The sequence below is a fragment of the Thermobia domestica genome, chromosome 8, assembly GCF_964235325.1.
Source record: "Thermobia domestica chromosome 8, izTheDome1.hap1.1, whole genome shotgun sequence".
NCBI classification, from domain to species: Eukaryota; Metazoa; Arthropoda; class Insecta; order Zygentoma; family Lepismatidae; genus Thermobia; species Thermobia domestica.
Window position 1 is genome coordinate 173936335 of NC_137461.1, and position 14520 is coordinate 173950854.

General features: G+C 35.0%; 1 protein-coding gene and 1 long non-coding RNA gene across 2 annotated transcripts in view; one reads left to right on the forward strand and one right to left on the reverse strand.

Moving 5' to 3' along the window:
* LOC145693355 (uncharacterized) overlaps window positions 1-14520 on the reverse strand; it is a 1690974-nt gene that overhangs the window by 959619 nt on the left and 716835 nt on the right. The gene's annotated exons all lie outside the window — the stretch shown is intronic.
* LOC145693360 (uncharacterized) overlaps window positions 1-14520 on the forward strand; it is a 78728-nt gene that overhangs the window by 33086 nt on the left and 31122 nt on the right. The gene's annotated exons all lie outside the window — the stretch shown is intronic.

Below are 14520 nucleotides of genomic sequence, written 5' to 3' on the forward strand. Positions count from 1 at the left end.
ATGACTTTCACTGTATGTCCCATCCCTACAAGCCTACCAGTTTGTTTAGGATGAAGAAAACAATTCAGTCATTCATTCATGCAATAATAAAATACAAGTAATTAAGGCGTAAGTGCCAAATGTATTAGATTGCATACGTATATCCAGGTAAGGCATATTTCTAGCATGATGACGTCATATTAAATGAGCATGCTGCAGGTCTTCGGAAGAGCCATAGTATATCATTTAGACAAGGCTATTATTTTGAAGCTATAGTTTTCAGCTGTGTGTAGAACGGTTCAATTGCACTGAAATTTCTCTAAACGCCTCTCCTGTAAAATTATATTTTTGGCGCTTATGTCGGCACCAGGCCCGTATCCAGGGAGGGCTGGTCCCCCCTAAATTTTCGCCGCCCCCCCTAAAATTTTCACGGTAGGCTTGCAAATGAACTATAATATGGTGATGAACTATAATATGGTTGGATCGGGCCCCCCCTAACTTCGGCCGGGCCCTTCCCTATATTTTTGGGCTGGCTACCGGCCTGGTCTGCACGTCATATAAGCGACGATAGTATATCAATTTCACCGGAAATGGTACTTACCATTGTCTTTCCCCGAGCAGCTCGTATATAAGTAAACAAAATTGTTAGAGCTCATTTTGAGAAACTCACAACTTCATAATTTACATCCTCCAGTAAATGGTCTCAAACAACAGTCAATATCGATTTTAATGTTGCGCAAAAATATAGAAAGTGCCGTCTTTCTCCGCCCTTGAAACGGGAATTTTCAAGAACGTTGGGACACGTGTAAGCCAATTGTTAATAAGGATTTTGTATTCCAAATTTGATGGTTCTTATTTGAGGTGCTCGTGAGATACTCTATTTTCCTATAAATTTTAAACTGCATGAGAATATACATTTTAATCAACGCAACATGATAAAAGCACTCTTCGAGGTAGGTTGTATTAAGTACATTCAAACGTTTTAGATTCACATGCAGAAGCTCATGTGGTACTCATTCTACATTAAGCTGTAGATTTAGGTTTCATATAGCCTCGATGCGAAATTTAAACCCTAATCCAACCAAAAATCAGACTGTTCAATCGGTTTTGTATAATGCGATCCTACATAAGATCACTTCCATTCTATACACTGCATTAGATGGAAAATATCGAAATATCGATAGAAAATTTTGCGATACGATATTTGGAAATATCGATCGATATACTGTATCTAAATATCTCACAGCCCTACAATTATGTTGATTAACTTTCCCATTCAAACAAAAATATGCATTGTCGCCAAACAGCATGACAAATGTAAACAAGGGATCCAGTTCGTGTCAGTTCGTAGCCTACGTGGCAACTGTAAAAGCTTTATTGGCGATTGTTAGTCGAAATAATTTATTTCTGTATTCATGTTAAAATCATGTATAGGCCTCACAGTCCTACTTAAGAAACTAGAAGAAAATACATTTAAGTTTTACATAAAATTTACATTTAGCACCACTATTTTGTAGATGATAGTACGACACGGTATACGCTTCCTTGTCATTTTATCGGCATATCTAATTCCCTTTCTACTCATGAATCAAAACTGTTCCTCATTACGTTCATCTTATGGTAGGCTGTACAGTTTTCTGTTCCTGAAGAAAACATTTTGTCGCATGTGAAACAAAATTAATCCTCCATCCATGTAACTGAATTTTATTTCTTGGCAAAAAGAATCACTACGCTCTTCATCTACTATTTGGGATATTCATTTCTTCCCATCTTTCCCTACATTCTCAATGAACTTAAACAATAGGTTATTTATCTCAGCGACTTCTCCATTCTTTATCTCATAAGATTATCTCAAAGTAAATTGTCAACATCTGAAACAACTCCCGTTCTCGCTTACCTCGTTTTCCTGTTCAGTAGTTAGACTACAAAATTGATTCTTAACTTCCAATATTGTTTTTCAATCTACCTCATTCAATTGTAGTCAAACTTACTTTACTTCATTCTTATTTTTCTATTCCTAATATCAACTGTTTTTATCGTTATTCTTGTCGCTCTTTGAATCTTTCCCTTCCTTCTACCATTTGTTTCACATTTTTAATACATTTCTTTGTACTACCTTACTCTTCTCTTATCCCAGTTTCCCAGGCCCGTAGCCAGCCTGATTGCTTAGGGCGGGCAATGATGAATACTGAGGGGGCAATGGGAGGGACCACAAAAACTCTTTCTCTCTCTGTATATAGTTTCTCTCTATATATATAGTTTCTGTTCCTTGAGGCGCTTGTTTTTGTCAATGTCTATGTTCATTTATATATATTTATTTATTATTTATGGAATCTATAAGAAAGTTGAAACACTTTATTGTGGTGATAATATTACAATACCAAATCCACGACTATCAAATATCATCATTAACATTTTCGTTAAAATGATGGTATATAATTCAAAATATATTTTAATGCACTAAGTAGTACTAAAAGTAAAGAATAATAATTTATTTTAGGAACATTTATTAACTGTTATCTAAATTATAGTATTTTGGAACTACAATACTTTTATTATAAGTAGAATATGGAATATTTTTATGTATAAAAATTAAGAAACAACCCTGACATAAGTAAAATTTTTTACAGTTCTTATGTAAGTAATTACATCAAAAGGAGTTTACGTGAGCACTTCGCAAATTCAATTATAAGCTGGTCTAGATCTAGTGCACGCAGAATATCTTTGTTGTAAGCCAGGAGAACGAGGTCCGATTTCCTTTCATGTCCCATAGAGAGACGTTAAGGTCGAAGGAGAGCTGTCAGATGTGAGAAGCAGTTTTCGACCGTGGACGTAGAAGACGGAATAATTAGAGCAGCTTCTGTAAGCATCTTTAGGCCTGGAAAAGCCTCGCCATATTTTCCAATTTGTTTTGTGAGCTCTTCCAGAGATGATGTCTTGTTGATCAGTCGATTTGCTAGATCTATTTCTTGCTGCAAATTCTGAAGCACTTTGCAATGCAGGTCTTTGTACTTTACACCACACAGAGGTTTCAAATTTTCTTCACTTCTTTTCTCGCTCAGTAAGTGGTGAATGGCACCAATCACAGCTGTCCCTGTCTCACTGAATCTGCTCCGAATTTCTTCGACGGAGATATCGAGAACTTCGCAGAATAATCTTTTCAGCTCCTTCTCGTCTTCCTTTCCCTTCTCCAAATTTATGCCTTTCAAATCAACAACCGAATCAGCTAAGCGACTGGGGAGTGTGCATTTGCGTTTCAATGGTTGCTGAATCAAAGTGTTTAAGGCATATGCCTTCATTGCATCGTGAAGGATATTTTCAAATATTCTTTCGTCTTGCCGGCAAGACCTGAGCTGTTCCGTTACCGATCCTATTAACTTCATAGCGGCATCAATGTCCAAATCTCTTCTTTGTAGCAGTGCGTTTGTCGGTTTTCGATATCCAAGAACCTTGAACATGAGCTCAGTAAGGAAACAGAAAGTCTTAGTGGAGATCTGATGTAGTAAACCAGTAGCTTCAACTTTCATTGAGGCGTGTTCTTCACGAGAAGTTTGAATTGCCATCAGTGCGATTATTATGTGAAACCTGTCGTCATGAATTACAGAAACTGTGTCAAGATGTCCAGTCCAACGTTGTTCCAACAATCGCTTTAAACCCCCTACCTGCGTAATCTGCTACAACGCGTCCTTTTCTGAAAAAGTAATATAGTTGTTGACAAATATCAAAGAACTCATTCAGTTCAGGAATTGTGCCAATGGCTCTACAAATAACTAAATGTAATTGGTGATTGAAACAGTAAACAAACAAAATGTTCCTCTTCAAATCCTCAGACAAAAGAGCTTGCACTCCATTTTTCTCTCCACTCATGACAGGTGCTCCATCGTAGCACTGTGCACTTATCGTGTCGGTTTTGAATTCTACTTTTCATAAAACAATCTAAAATGGCGTTCTTAATGCTGGCAGCTTCTTGTTTGTCCAACTTCAGTATATCTACGCATCTTTCTTGCACTTTAAAATTCACAAGGTACCTAATTGCGACAGACAAATTTTCGATTCGTTGCTTGTCTCTGGTATCATCTGCAAGTAATGAACAAAATGTACACTTTCGTTTGCTTCATTTGCTATTTTCCTCTTAACAGATTCTCCCATGAAATGAATTATCTCATTGTGAATATCCGGACTAGAGTATGTTGCATTGGCAGGGATAGTTTTGACAATTTCTGCTAATTTCGGATCTTTACGAATACTAAATTCAAACAAATTTAAGAACAAACCACTTGATTGTTTTCCGAGTTGCTCACACCCAGAATCTCCCCTAAAGCAGCGGTGCCCACAAAGGGGGGCTATGACGCAAACTGCGTCATTGAAATATTTGGGGCGGGGTTAAAACTCTATATAAATATGTTTGATGGGGTGTAAAAATTAATCGAAAAGATTTTTTTTTCATGGAAGAACACCTACGGATAGACAATTGAGGGGGATGCGTCATGGATATGAAGGGGGGGGGACCACTGCCTAAAAGACAACTGATTCACAGCCAAGAATTGAAAACACACTTCCATCACACTTTTCACATAGTACCTATTATTCATAATTACATTACTAGACACCTTCTTCACGACAGTTTTCCCTAGGTCCTCACGTGTCCGTTGCTCCAAGTAGCAAGCCGCAGCGTGCCTATGAGTTTCAGAATCGGAGTGACGAAAAACTCCCTTATTTTTCTCGGTTGCATGCTTCCAGTCTCTGAAACCATTCTGCACAAATGAGGGATCACTGTTTCTTGACAGATATTTCCGACATGGGAAGCAAAAGGCAGCATGTAACATAACAGAATACTCGAGCCAATCCTACGTTTTGTACCATATTCGACGAAATCGTCGAATTGAACGAGAAATGCTGGAACCTGGAAAAATTGCCAGATGCAGCTGAGCGGGTTTTGTATCACCAAGGTCTGATATATGGGGTAAATCAACACCAACATGGTGGAAATCAGATGTTTGACGTTTAGTTTCTTCTTGATCTTCTACACATGTTGATACAGATGACCCTGCTTCTGAATTAGTTTCATTTTCGATAACTTTTGCAACGAAAAATGACTTGATGGATGTCTGCTTCATATTTATGGCATTATAATAGTCGGTAGAGTAGCTGGAAACGTCTAGCGAGGTACATTTGCCTGTAGTTCATTTTCTACTGTTTTTGTTTCCTTCTGGAAATTCGCTAAGCACTCTGCTACTTATTATTGCGCGCAATTATAATTGTGTGTGACAAAATCTTTTTAAAATAATAGGTTCGGTGTTCTGCTGCCTGTTGATTTTTTCTCTGAGTGCATATAAGGAGTTAACGTTCTCTTCATTCCGTATATTTGTAAACAAATCGTGAAACAAATGGTTCAGAGCCACTCAGAAAACAAAGTGAGCCGATGCAAACTGCTATTTAGAAACATTTTACAATCATTGATTTATTTTCGTGGGTGCTCGGCGCAAAGACTCAAATCACGTGAAAATAGCATTGTTGCCGCTTTTACAATAAACAAAACTTCCGAATTTTTCACTGATTTTTTTTATAGTAAGACTGATTTTTTTTTGTTTTTGTATCTGACTACTCTAGAGGCGCATGTACGTTTTCTCCAGACATCACAGTTTCGGTACCATTTTCATATATGAGACATACGTTTTCCTTTCACTGTAAGGAACATGGATATGTTGCATGTTTTACACCTTAATTACAGGCACACGTGAGTCTTGTACTGTCAAGTCGGCAAAACAAATGTTTTTTACCTGCAATGTTACACATACACAAGCCAGGCACTCACATTAATGAAACATAGCCTGTTTTTGGGTCAAAATGGGTATTCCTTGGAAGGGCATCTTGTCCAACATCTTGAATGCTTGTCGTGGTTGTGATTCTTCAAACCCTTGGAATGAGGGAAAGTAATACATGGGACATTATTGAGTATATCTAGCAATAAGAATAACTGTTGTTTTTCGTAGAAATATACGCCACGTTCAATTTCATTTGTTAGTAGTAGTAAATGCACGCTAAGTTCAATTTTATTTAGTAAATAAAATCATAAGATTTTCCTATTTGGGATTTGCTGAAACAATTTGAAACTTCTGGACAATGTCCTTTTCAGAGCGGAAAAAAAATATTTTAGAGCGGGCATTGCCCGCTCTAGCCCCTTCCTGGCTACGGGCCTTTAGTTTCCTCTCGTAATTCATTGTTTAATATCCTATATATTCTTTTTATTTTTCATTTCCTTCTATACCTCTGTAATCAGTGATGTGTGGTGGAAAATTTTCCGCTATATCAGTAATAAAAAAATATCAGTAATCAATTAACAATTCCTCAGCAATTATAAAATTGGTTGAATTCATATATAGAAATGTTGAAAAGTGAAAGATCGTTTAAAGAATCTGAAAAATTTCATGGCTCACACAATTTTCAGTACTATCTAAGAACAAGTTAAACAATTTTTCATGAATCGAGATATTTTCTGTCTTATATGGAAAAATTGAAGAACTTTTTATGAGTCAGAAAATTTTCATCATTTTGAAGCAAAAAGTAAAAAACTTTTTGTGAATCAGAAAGTTTTATTGCTCTGTAGAAACAACTGAAAGGAATTTTCATAGATCGGAGAATTTTCATCACGATGTAGAAACAAGTGGAAAAAACTTTTCATAATCCGGACAATTTTGGATATTATGTATAGTGATGTTTGGTGGAAAATTTTCCACTGTATTTAACTGCACATAGAACTACAAAATTGAATTCCTGTAGAGAAAAGTTGGTCAGCAACAAATTATAATTTTCCAATTAGCTTTCGAGAACCGAATTCTATTATTTAAAATTTCAATTAATTAAAAGTCATTAATATTTTTCGATTCATAAAAACATACTCCACTTATTCCTAGATCGTTGTTTAGCCGTAACATTTATTGGTAATAAATATTGTCTTAAAAAGTTTCATGAAGTGAAAATCTAACGATTCTTCATTTCAAGAATGTTTCAAAATCTTCAATGCGTTCTTTCCTCAGAATGCACCTTTGATATCACAAAATTATATTTCGTCAGTTTAATACGCGTAAGACGTTTTCTAGATTTACATACTGCAACATTTATAAATAAGTAGATATAATAGATATAATATTAAGTGTCTACTGTAAATTTTGACTACTCAAAATTCGAGTTTATGTAACTCATGAAAGCAAATACTGATCATTTTCTGGAAATAAACGTTTATTTATCATATTCATTCAGAAGAGAAAGTGAAATATAACTAATAAGGAAGCTGATTTGTCTAGTTGTTCTTCCAATAAAATAATAAAAGAAACATAAAAAATCTGCACTATTAGCGCTGCGTTCTAAAAGCAACAAGTAATTTTATTTTAATTTACAAAATAAAAAACATATCTCTTATATATATATATATATATATATATATATATATATATATATATATATATATATATATATATATATATATATATATATATATATATATATATATACTGTTGCATAATTCGTGTAATTTTCTACATCACTGGGAGAAGATGAAGTTTTCACACTATTAATGTAAAATTTGGCACACTTATTGAGAAATATCTGAAGTTTTCGAATTTCTAAAGAAAATATTAGAAAATGGCTGTTTAATGGAATTTCTTATGCAAAAACACTCATTCAAAAAGCTAATAAAGCCGTCTCAAACATTCTTTTGGCAAGGACCCCCTTTTGGGGGGCAAAGGGCGTAAAAAGGTGGTGGGTGATGTGTTACTAAAATCGCAAAATTTATTTTCGGAGTGCCAGTAAACGTCAAATTAATCTCGAATGTCACAGAATTAATGCACCAATGCTCCTTACGTGTAAGAGTGACTGATAATGGGGCTACAGCCCCCTTTCAAAAATAAGAAAATCACTATGAATATCCTTAGTAGGGGCATGCGAGAAGAAGGTATTTTTTGTTAATAATTTGAAATTTTGCGTCATTGTAGCAAAAGAGTATGCGTTTTTCAAATCTGGAATGCTATTTTGGTAACGCACCGCCGTAGGGGGGCACGGGGGGGCGAAACATTAGATGATGGATCTTTATAAAAATTCAGAATTTTGTTCCGGAAATGCCAGTGAGCGTCAGATTATTCACAAATGTCACAGAATTAATATTCTAATACTCATTGCATGTGCCAGTGACTTATATGAGGCTATAGTCCCCTTTCAAAAATTAAGAAATCACCATAAATATCCCTAGTAGGGACATACGAGAAAAAGGTACATTTTGTCAATTACTGTGAAATTTGGCGTCGTTGTAGCAAAAAAGTATGCCTTTACCAAATCTGGAATATTATTTTGGTAACCACCGCCTTAGGGGGTACAGGGGGCGAAGCATCAGATGATTGATCTTTATAAAAATTCAAAGTTTTGTTCTGTAAATGCCAGTGAGCGACAGATTATTCACAAATGTTACAGAATTAATATTGCAATGCCCCTTGCATGGTCAGTGACTTATATGGGGCTATAGCCCCCTTTCAAAAATTAAAAAATCATCATAACTATCCTTGACATACGGGAAGAATGATTTTTTCTCCATTAATGTGAGTTAGCAAAAAGTTATGCATTTATCAAATCTGGAATATTATTTTGGTAATGTACCGCCTTAGGGGTGGGGGGGCACAGGGGTGAAGCATAAGTTGTTGGATCTTTATAAAAATTTCAAATTTTATTTTGGAAAATCTAATGTGTGTCAGATTGATCACAAATAATACAAAATTGATATTCCGATGCTGCTTGCATGTGCCAGTGACTGATATTAGGCTACAGCCACCCTTCCAAAAATCACATAATTTACGGTAAATATCCTTAGCAGTGACGTACGGGAACGAGGTAAATATGCTTTACAATTACTGTGCAATTTGTCATTATTGTAGAAGAATGTTTTGATTTTTTTTTTTTAATCGAATCTACTGTAAATGAATATCGTCTGTCAGTGTAACAGATTGCGGATATAGCTTCGTTTTTTTGGCATCACTGGAATATAATCAAAGAATTTTGCGTATTTAAAAACCAAATTGGACTCTTCTTATAGCATAAAATCACACATAAAGTCACCAGCATATTTTCTGCACACTTAAGCAAACCAGCTTGAAATGAACACAAAATAACAATGGAAAACGCCGCATGTACCACGAACGAAAAAATCTTAATGAGAAGTAATATTTAAAAAATTAAAATATTATTTTCTTTATTCAAAGAAAAAGCGTATCTTTTTCCTACTTCTTGCACAATAACGGTATGATCCCACTTTCCACGTAGTAGCCTACTCGTATATTGCACCGTCTCCTTTAGCCTAACCGGCATAACTGTGGGACGTAAAACTCAGGAAATCGTATACTATGAACACATGGCTGTAGTAAAAACAATTGTCTCGCGAGGAATAAGGATCAGGTTGAGTCAGGCTATTCCATAAACCCAAGAAAACATATTCCTTTTCTAAAAACAACACTTTTCTTTTGGCTCAGTTGTCATTAACTAAATTGCTTAAAGATTTCATTAATCTAAGTGTAAGACAGATAAAATGAACTTACTTTCATTCAGCATGCCCTCGTGAACGAGCAAGACATGAATGAATTAATGCGATTTACTAGAGCCACTGTAAACACCTTCTCCAACATATCTGGACAATTCTTTGTTTTATGTTGCCCAATAAGGGGGAATGGCCGTAATAAAATTCCACACGCATGCACAATCATAGGTACAAGCGAGAGAGTTATTGTATTTTCTAACTAAAAATGCAAATTTACCCATGTGACACTCCCATTAGGCAAAAGAAATTCTGAGTGCACACCCCTAAAAGAAATCCACAAATGGATATTATCTTATTGTCACAAACATTTTCTAAAATAATGCCAAATTTCACATTGTAAAAAAAAAAAAAAAATGCTTCTGCCAGTAGGTCTTTGCGTAAGAAAAATTATATTGAATTTATTACGCTTTTCAAAGATAGCTGTAGTAACATGTTAGTCACTGGTACATAAAAGCAGTATGGAGTATTAATTCTGTGCATCTTGCAACTAATTTGACACCCATGAGCACTCCCAAAATAAAATTTGGAATTTCTATCAGTCCTCCCCCTATGACCCCCAAAAGTACCAAATTACCCCCCGTGCCTCCTATTGCCAAAATAATATTCCAGATTTTTACTATCACAACGCCTAATTACACATTAATTGATAAAATATAGCTTCTTCCGTATGTCCCTGCTAAGGATATTTATCATAAAGTTTTAATGTAATAGTTGAAAGGGGCGCTGTAGCTCAAAATTAGTCACTGGCAAATGCGAGGAGCATCGGAATATTAATTTTGCATTATTTGTGATCAATCTGTCACACACTGGGTTTTCCAAAATAAAATTTGAAATTTTTGTAAAAAATCCAATAACTTATGCTTCACCCCCTGTGCCCCCTAAGGCGGTACATTAAAAACTAACTAACTCTATGGCCTATGGAACCCGGAGGTTCAGTACCGCGTTCACAAAAGCTCTCCACTGACTTCTATCCTTAGCTAATTGCATCCAGTTTCTACTTTGTATTCCTATCTCTGCGAGATCCATCTTAATATTATCCTCCCATCTGCGCCTAGGTCTTCCTAATGGTCGTTTTCCTATGGGTCTACCAGTCAAGACTTTGAAAGCGTTTCTACTTTCTTCCATTCTAGCTACATGACCTGCCCACCTAAGCCTCCTAGACTTGACGACCCTAACAATGTTGGGTAAACCGTATAAACTATGTAGTTCCTCGTTATGAAGCTTCCGCCATTCCCCATTCTCGTTCCTCTTGGGTCCGAATATTCGTCTCAGGATCCTGTTCTCAAATACTTTCAGTCTATGTTCTTCCCTCAGAGTAAGCGACCATGTTTCGCAACCATACAAAACAACAGGCGTGATTATCGTTTTATGATTAAGGTGGTACATTACCAAAATAATATTCCAGATTTGGTAAAGGCATAACTTTTTGCTAACCCGATGCCAAATTTCACATTAATTGAGAAAAATCAATCTTCCGGTATGTCAATTCTATATATATGGTGATTTTTTTTTAATTTTTGAAAGGGGGCTATAGCCCCATGTAAGTCGCTGGCACATACAAGGAGCAATAAAATATTAATTCTGTGACATTTCTGAATAATCTAACGCTCACTGGCATTTCCGGAACAAAATTTTGAATATTTATAAAGATCCATCATCTGATGCTTCGCCCCCTGTGCTCCCCCCTAAACAGTGGTTAGAAAAATAACATTCCAGATTTGAAAAACACATACTCTTTTGCTACAATGACGAAAAATTTCAAATTAATTAACAAAAAATACCTTCTTCTCGTATGTCCCTATTAAGGATATTTATGGTGATTTTCTTATTTTTTAAAGGGGGCCGTAGCCCCATTCTCAGTCATGTAAGAAGATTGGAGCATTAATTCTGTGACATTCGTGATTAATATGACGTTTACTAGCACTCCGAAAATAAATTTTGGGATTTTGGTAACACATCACCCACCACCTTTTTACGCCCCTTGCCCCCAAAAAGGGGGCCTTCCCAAAAGAATGTTATTCTAGCATTATGAATGAGTGTTTTTTGCATTTTGTAACAAATACAACTCATTTACCTCAAAATCTGTACGAATAATTTTAACTGCTTCCAAAATTAAAATTGAATCTCCCATAAGGAAAATGAACTTTTGTGTTTACACCCCCAAAAGGGGGGCTAAACAGCAATTTTCTCCTATTTCCTTTAGAAATGCCAATAAGAGTGCCAAATTTTATATTAATAGTGTGAAAACTTCATCTTCTCCCAGTGCTGTAGAAAATTACACGAATTATGCAAAATTAAAATATTGAATTTATGATTTTCAAGTGTTAAACAAAATAAAATCATTTTTTTCTTATTTTCTGTTACAAAAATAATCTTGATAAGAGACTTTTATGTAGTTACGTCATTACATATGCAGGCCTACATGTGAAGAAACAGTGGAATTTTCTGTTTCTGAAGTTGATAAGTTCACAAAGGTTTCTTTCCAATTTCTTGTTACATTTTAAATATTGGAATGGGATATTTGTTCTCTAAGAACTCGATGAATGTTCCCTGCACTTTACACACACACACACACAGAGAGAGAGAGAGAGAGAGAGAGAGAGAGAGAGAGGGAGGGAGAGGGAGAGAGAGAGAGAGAGAAAGAAAGAAAGAAGTACTGTATATTTTTACTTCCAAACATGAAATTTTAGAAACTTTTCTGGTTTCTGAGAGCTAATTGGAAAATGATAATTTGTTGCTGACTAACTTTCCTCTACAGGAATTTAATTTTATAGCTGAATGTGCAGTTAAATATAGTAGAAAATTTTCCACCAAACATCAGTATACATAATATCCAAAATTGACCGGATTATGAAAAGTTTTTTCATTTGTTTCTTCATCGTGATGAAAATTGTCCGATTCATGAAAATTCCTTTCACTTGTTTTTTCGATTCACAAAAAATTGTTTTACTTTTTACTTCAAAACGATGAAAGTTTTCCGACTCATAGAAAGTTCTTCAATTTTTTCATACAAGACAGAAAATATTAATATTTATGAAAAATTATTTTACTTGTTCCTACATAGTGCTGAAAATTTGTGTGAGCCATGAAAATTTTCAGATTCTTTGAACGATCTTTCACTTTTTAACATTTCTATACATGAATTCAATCAATTTTATACTGAGGAATTGTTACTTGATCACTTATATTTGTTAACAACGGCGGAAAAATATAGAAGAAAATTTTCCACCTCACATCACGGCTAAACAACGGCTTCTTAGCCTTGTTCTACGTCTTTATACCGCGTCTGCTGATTCTTTGCAAGGAAAATATGAAAACCTCCATGTAAGTCTAATTTCACTTCTTTCAACTTTTTTTTTTTTCAAAATTTTTGTAACTAAAGTATTTATCACTTATCAATCTTTGATCATTTTAATATCCAAGTTCTTGCTTGTCAATTATCTAGTGGTTGTTTTCTTTACTTGAACACATACTTCAGTTAGAGTACGATTGTTTTCTAAAAAGATTCTAGCCACAGGGAGAATATTGTAGTTATTTGAAGTATTCCTATGCCATTGGTGTATTTTATCCTATCCCTATTAATCTCTCTTTGTAATCTATTTGATAACTTGTTCATCGAACGAAAGTTTTTAGGTATGTCGTAGATCAGTCTCTTTTGCTAGTTCACCATGTGTTCCTGTCATCAAAACTTCTTCATAAAAAGTTTATTATTATTATTATCTAGATAATTCATTTGAAAAATGAACACGAAATCTTTAGTTTAACATCCCGCGATCGTGCTCTGTAGGTTAAAAGAGATTGATGACATGCAAGTAAATTATGAAGCGAAAGAGTAGTGTAATGAGACGAGTGGAAGAAATTCGGCGAACCCGAGAAAACCCCAAAATAAGACATTATCTATCACAAAGTCGTATGGACAATGACCTATCAAGAACCTTTCGGATCAGACGTATCTCTTTAACTGAGCGTGATAAACTTCAGAGGAAAGGACGAGAAAGCGTAAATGCCAGTTTTTATGTTATCGGAAAACATTTCGTTCTCCATCCTCACATCTTAACTTATAAGAGTACTTCATACAACATAATAAGATATGCTATTTTGGTTTGATGTTATTAGGGGCGGTTCCAGGACGGACTTCCTGGGCGGGGCGGTGGGTTGTAATACTGCTACTTAGAGCTTCTTTCAAGAGCTCCAAACTCTGGGATCGGTTTTATTTATATGTAAAATAAGAAAGTTTCCTCTTCTAGGGAGGCAATCGCCCCGGTCGCCCCTGGATGTTATAGTACAAATCAATAAAATGTTTATGTCCACCAAAATCGAATGTGTGTGAACTTCCGTTCATCTACTTATCGGAACTAGACTCAGAAACAGTGCCTAACGTAGGAAAATTTAGCAGAATGCTTAATCTAGTTGACATCATTAAAGTTACGGTTGCTCTACAACAAAAGCCGATACATTGTGTAAAACAGAATTATGACAATATCCAGTTCTACAGTTATGACTTGTCTTCTAATACTTTAATTATTTTGATACGACGGAGAAATATGACAATATCTAACCAAAATCCAATTTTACACATAATAACTTCCCTACGAACATCTTTATCCATCTGATAGAATAATTCAGTAATTGTTTCAAGTTGACGTAATGAGTTTTTTTCTTGTTTATATATGCCTATAAATATGTTGTTGTAGGAATATAATTTGATAACGAATTCGCCCGGTATTTCTTATGATGTTAGTATGTGTATAATCAGCAAAGACATGTATATATTCAATGAATATTTAAAGCATACATCTAATTATCTCATTTTACATGCTCTAACTTTCCCAATCTTTGAGCGATGTTTGAATGGAAAAAGGAAGAAAGTATGTTTTCTAACAGTATCTAGAGACCTTTTCTTTATTTACCATCAAGAGATCTCACTTGACAATTTTTAGGGATATTGTTAAGTGCTGACATTG